Below are 6,705 nucleotides of genomic sequence, written 5' to 3'. Positions count from 1 at the left end.
AAAGAATAAGAAGTAAGAATCACTTTCCTAATTAGCTTCTGTAAGGAGAGGGAGGAGTGGAAAGGAACCCCTTGTACAGTATTGACTGAAATTGTGTCAAGAGCTGTGCAGTTGAACTGTTTCGCAGTGCCGATACGCCATGAGCTAACTTCAATACTCACAGTTGTGTTCTCTGTATGAGTGCCTAAATGTCTTCTAGTAAAAGTGCAAAGCCAGTGGTCAGCTTCAGCCAAACCGAACCAAGCAGTAAATGCCTAACAGCTGCGGAGCTCATCTATGCCTTTCAGGAAAGCAGGCAGGGAAAGAGAGGTGGGATTACTTGCCACCCAAATGAAAGGACGCAGCCTGAGCTTCACCTGTATTAGGCTGCAGCAAATGGGGGGGAGCTGCTACCGATCCTCTGTCCATGTGGGGATTAAACCTGACCAAAGCTTGGCTCTTCCTAGACTTAAAAAAAAAAAAAAAAAAAAAATCCACGTACAAGCCATGCCTTTAGGGTGCCAGACTGCTCCTATTTCAGATACAAATTCCCACCCCAATATCAGTGCTGAAAGAACTCCATGTGTCAGAAACTCCACAGCGTAGTTTAGAGATGAGCTCACCTGTGATCTGTGGGAGAGGGACTCTGAAGTAGCTGTCGAGGAGAAAAGGTTACTTGAATCCAAAACTGGAGAAAATCTTTTGGTCAGTTTAGCAAATGATAAGGTATGGGGGAGTTGGCAAAATAAGAAGAAACCAGTGAAACAGCTGTTAAATAACAGCAATTAACTTCCTTAACTCTGTTTTCTGGAATAAGATGGTGAACTTGTTCATTTCCTCAGGTAGGTGGGAAAATACTGTCAGCAGGTGTCACATGTGCCAAGGTGATGGGAAAGTGTATGAGCAAGAACCAATCAAATGGTTGTAAAACAGTTGGACAGAACATGACATAATGCGCCACGTCCAGCTAATGAACCTGCTTAAGTTTGTAGGTGGATAAAAGATGTTACTTTATGGGTCATTTGAGTTCTCAAGTGACAGGTCAGATCTGTGGAGTGGCAAGCATAGCATCATTATTGAAATAAGTGTTGGCAAGTATTATGAGTCTGCCCTTATGTTTAAGAACATTTAATTTTATGAGTGGTTCTGGATGATATCAAGTAGCTGTTCAGCCAATTAACTGCACACAGAGAAGTGACTACGGAGGCTGGACTGCTGGCACAGGACCAAGACACTCCTGGGCTGGGGGGACATCTCTCCATCCATAGAAATTTTGTATTGTTACTTGTGCTCTGGCCCTCTCAGAGCTCAGGGTAAAACTTCACTGACCTATAAAGTTCTGCTTCTGTGCCGAACTATCTCCGTCCACCGCTTCAGCTGCACGGCACCTATCTCACACCCACACCTGTCGGTATTGCCAAGTGATAATCGCAGCGCATCTGCCTGAGCAGGATGCAGGCTGTGCTGAGCACGGGTGAGATCCCGGGGGCACTTTGAGGATTCGGGGTGAAATCTTGCTCCAGCGAAATCAACGGGAATTTTGCCATTGACTTTGGTGGGGCCGGACTTCATTCATGAAGCACTGACAGTTAGAATCGATGTACCAGCCCCGCAGGCAGCCCACGCAGAGGTGTAACTGATCGCACACTCTTGCCTCTCAAAATGAATCCCCTGGCTCTGGCCGAGGCCTGCAGAGAGCGGCTTCCCCGGGCCAAGCCATTTATCCGGGAAACCCACCACCCGGTCTTGCGCTGTAACCCCGGGGCCGAGCGGGGCCAACTGTGCCTCCGCCATGGAAGGACAGGCTCGCGCTGGTGGGACGTCCAGCCCTGGGGAAAGCCAAAAGCTCCGGGTGGTTCTGCACGGCAGCGAGCTGGTACCTCAAGCAACAGCAGCAAGGGCAGATTTCCTGGCTTGCACCATGGTCAAGCCGGCCCTCGGCGGCCTTGGCACGGAGGCGGCACAAGCCAGCGTCTGAGCCAGCGTCTGTGCAAGGGGACGAGGCCTGGCCCGTTACAGGGCAGGGAAACTGCCGCAGCGGCCAGCACTGACCCTGCAGCTGCAGAGAGGGCTCTGGCCCGAGTGCCGCCTGCCATGCGTGCTGCCCTGGCCGGATGTTCACTTATTTAAAAAGAAAAAAAAGGAGGAGAGAAAGGGAATCCTGCTCAATTGTCCTACTGCAAGTGGAAAAGGGCTGAACTAATTCAAACCAAACTCAGAACAGAAACTCCTCCCAGGCGGAGACATTTTTCTGTCAAGTTTCAGCCCTGGGAGAATTTTTACAGCTGAGCAATCAACTCTTGAAACAGAGGGTACGGGCCTCGCTGGCTCCGGGCTGCCAATGCAAGGAGCCGCAGGGAGACACAGGCAGCCCTTAACCTGCGGGAACGGGTGGGGCTGGCGGGCAGCTGGACGTACGGGGGAAGGAGGGGGTTAATAGCCACAATTGCCCAACAAACATTTCCTAATATTGTCACTTTTTACCCACAAGTTACAATTTCTCTGTTACTATAGAGGCAAGATGTTGATACTGGATTCATTTTCTGGGTTTTATTCCTTTTTGTCATTTTTCCCATGAACTAATAAGCCACAGTGGATTTGAAAGTATGAGCAAATGTGAACACTATACAAAGCACTTTTATGTTCTATTGACATTTTCTTCCCACCCTAATAATTTAGAGCTGTTAACATAAAAAAAAAATTAAGATGAGCATACTTCCCATCACTTTCATTTCCCAAGTTTATGAAGGAAGAATCATGAGTAATTTCCCATAGTTATTGTTTGCAGCACAACACATGGTCTCAATTACCGGGGTAAGAAACAGAGAGGGTATTGGTGAGGATAAATGATTTATCTGTGCATTTCTTTCAAAATTCATTTTCCATGCCATAGTTTCTATTATTTTGATCAACTATTATCTTTCTTATTTCACTTTATAAACATAATCCAACTATTCCGAGCAGGACCCTGGGTCACTAGAGATCAGTTTGCTGACATATTTTTGGAGCAGAGAAGCATACACAGAGTGACCCTCCACCAAACCTACTTGCTGCTAAAGGAATCTACTCAAGAAGGGCAGATCTGGACAGATCTAGACTTAATAGGACACAAAATGCGTCCTGGCTTTCACTTTTTTTCTTATTTCCAAGGAAAGAGAAAAAAGGAGCAACAACTACCAGGATCCACACCCACACAGAACATAATTCTGTGTATTAATATGCATTTTCTTTTTGGCAGGTGGAGGTACTTCACTCGCCTTCACACGACTGGTGCCTGACAATACCGTTTCTGCAGTAACGTGGTGCTGGCTGCAGGGCCGGGCTGAGCTCTCTGCGTGAGCTCTGTCTCTGGAGCAGATGCACGAAAGCTTCGTGGGACGTCGCTCCTGCACAAGCAGCGGCTGGGTACCATCGACGCGTGACTCTGCTGACCCAGCGCGTGCTATGAAGTGGCAACTTTAGCACAGATCACAGCAGCTCGGACGTGGCAGAAAAACTGGGTATTATTTTACTTTGTTTCTGCAGTAGATTTACAGAGCGTGCTACTGCCTGGCTGGGATGGGCTGGTGGCACTGCTGAGACTGGCAGCGAATGGAGCTTGGTGACTTGCACCTTTCTCTGGGATGGGGCATTCAGCTGGCATCAAAGCCAGGTTTTATTTCTCCTTCAACCTGCCTGTCCGTTTGGTGCTCAAAGCACAATGTTCAGCTACTTCTATTGTAGGACTGCTCCTGGTTAGAGATGGTGCAGGACATGAGGTACTTTATGCTCAGGAGGCTGGTGGAGAGGTCCCCCTGCGTAAATCCTTTACCAATTCTCTATTTTTTAAAATGAATTCCAGGCTGGTCTGTGGGGAACTCAAGACTGTGCTGTTTGTTAGCACAAATGAGCCCAACACAAATAATTGGTCTTTTTCACCAGAGAGTTGTGCAACTCCTGCCAGACTTGGCCTTCGACCTGGGCCTGGTGGTCACGTTGGGACCCACAATTTCCTCCCATGGTTTTATTTGTGCTGTCACTGTGGAGAAGAAAACAGTCTTGTTCCCAGCATATCTGGGGATATAGCAGTGTGTCGTAGGCATATCATAGAATGTATGGGTGACAACACGATCCTTAATAAAAATCAGTCCCTAAATGACATAATCGATTTACAAGGCAAACACATAATGGGCAAGTTCACATGCAGCTGGCTTCATCGAACAGTGAACTTCTGAAACACAGTTCTGCTTCATGGTACGCAGCATCTTGTCTTTGCTTTGAGAACGTGTGTAGCAGATATTTTTCAGCCTTTTTTTCTCCCTTTCCTTTCATTGCTAGGTGCTACTTTCAGTCTTAGTCCACGCAACACAGACATAATACATGGTTTAAAAACTAAGACCAGGTCTCCTCAGGACCTCCACCTCACCAAGCTTTGCTGTGCCATACAGCAGCTCTCACGGCCTGAGTCTCCACTTGGGATTCCCCAGCTCTGGCCTCGTGGTGCACCACGCCACAGTTGTACTCTAGGAGCAGAAACTGTTGCTGGTCTAACATGTGGCAACATCTCAGCTAGAGAATCTGGGAAGCTTTACATCCTTTGTCACAGCTACATCTCCTCAGTGCTGTGAGGACACTGAGATCTGGAAAAAGTACTGGGACATCTTTTACAGGAGCAGATTTGAAAATGGGAGGCAAAAACCTGATAGCAAAGAGCTTTCAATAAAAGGGATTTATGCCTTTGGCAAGTACAATTTAAACATGTGGAATGGGAAATCTGTTAAATTCTTTCTTGGTCAGTTACCTTTTTTTCAGATTCACTGAATGAAGAATTGTCTTTAAGGGCTTGTTAATCTACACTCAATACTTGCTAAGGTCTCATAACGACCTGGTCCCAACAGGCCTTGGGGTTTGTTCTGTTTGGTTTATTTGGTAACTTCTTACCAGCCAAAGTCCTGCGGACAGCTTTACAGTCGTTCTGAAAGTGCTGGTTGGCTCAGGAGCGTCGGCTGATGGGAAGGCTTTGCATTAGGGCTGGTAGCCTTGCGGAGCTGGCTACCGCAAGGGCAGATGGCTGTTGATTCACGTCTAAAAGTCTTTTGAGCAGCCGCCCTGCAGAGCCAGCGCTGCCGAGTCACTCATTCCCTTTCTCCTCTCTCCCAGTTTCCTGTTGTTTCAGCTTTGCACTGATGTGAATACAGACTGACAGTGCGGTTCCCTTCGTATTCCGCGTCTGCTCTGCGCTGGCACCTTCCTCCTCTCTTCCTGCCCATCCCTCCTATCACGTGTTTCTCAAAGCAGCAGCAACTTGTGCTATCACCTTCTTCTCTGGACTCAGCACTTATATTCCCAGTTCAGCTGTTTGTATTTTGCCTGGTAGTTGAAGCCAGCTCCTGCTCAAATATTTTCCATCTATAGTTTATGTTTGGCGCAAAAAGAATCTCATGATCAAGGAGTTTAATGATGATATATATTTTTTTATTTAAAAAGACAAGTTCATGTCTGGAGATCCCTTTAAAGTGCCTGAATGAATCAAAGAAATCTGCATGAGAAGTTTTTTCAGCTCTTTTCCATCTATAAGGTATCTGTGCCGTGGCAGAGCTGGCAGCCGTGGCAAGCCGAGACCCGTAACCCTGTTGGGCACCTCTGGGCTGGAGAACTGGCACCACATCGCTCTGAATCTCTGCAATTCAGGTAGAAAGTCCATTTCCCCACTCATGTAGATTCCTTAGCTGAATTTACCCCTCAAAATGCAAACACAGAGTACAGACTGGATCTTTTTTGCGTAAGCCAAACCTAAAGTCAGTGCACTCCAGGCTTGGCAATTGCACGTGCAACTTCACATTAAGAGCTGGAGGAAGGCTTAATTATTTGGAGGATTTACAGTTCAGCACAAGCCGTGTCAGACTGCTGGCTGCACACGCACGCGCCCCGCTGCTGGTGCGGCATCACAGGCCTGTGCTCAGTGCAGGGCAGGGCTTTGGGCTCCCACCCTGTGAACTGGTTTCTGCGTGGTTTGTTCTTGGGACTCACCTCTTTGCTCTGGTTGATTTGTTTTTACAGTCAAAATTCAAAATCAAAGTGAAACTCAGCCAAAGTGCCAAGATTTCCTGGTTACAGGTGGAAACCAAGCAAAGAGTCCATGGTTTGTATGGTTTCAACCTAAAATCATAAATCATCTCTTATTCTCCTAAAATTTGTTCCAAATTTACTCAAAACTTGGCCCAGATTTGCCTGAAACTTGGCCTAGGATTGCTTGAAATTGAGCCCAGCTTCAGAGAGAGGTTCATGAACCTCAACAAACCTGGCCTGAGCCTTGAGTTTGTAATGAAACCCAAAACCAGTGGAGTTTCACCTGGTTTGGGTTTGGTTATAGACATTTCTCACGGCTCTAGTATTTATTATGATTACAATAACAACATGCTTATACAGAGCTGCGAGCATACACACAACATTGCAGAGTGAAAAAGTCCAGACAGCTTTCCTACCTGTCCGAGCTTACCGGCTGAATTATGTACTGCGTACAGCTACAGTCAAACTCTGTCCCACAAGAGCTGCTTAAAAAAAAAATAATTTCTCCTGGGTTGTCACAGATATTTTAAAAAAAAAAAAAAAAGGAAAAAAACCCAAACACCCTGAAGCACCTCACATAGGAATGACAGGAATAAAGACTCAACCTCCAAAGAAAACTAAGTGGTAGCCCTGTTTTCCTGGCTGGTTCATCCAGCAGCCTGAGAGACGAGCCGGGGA

Source organism: Chlamydotis macqueenii, chromosome 12 (assembly GCF_036417535.1).
Source record: "Chlamydotis macqueenii isolate bChlMac1 chromosome 12, bChlMac1.mat, whole genome shotgun sequence".
Classification (NCBI taxonomy): Eukaryota; Metazoa; Chordata; class Aves; order Otidiformes; family Otididae; genus Chlamydotis; species Chlamydotis macqueenii.
The sequence above is the reverse complement of the archived record's forward strand: the minus strand, read 5'-3'. Positions refer to the sequence as shown.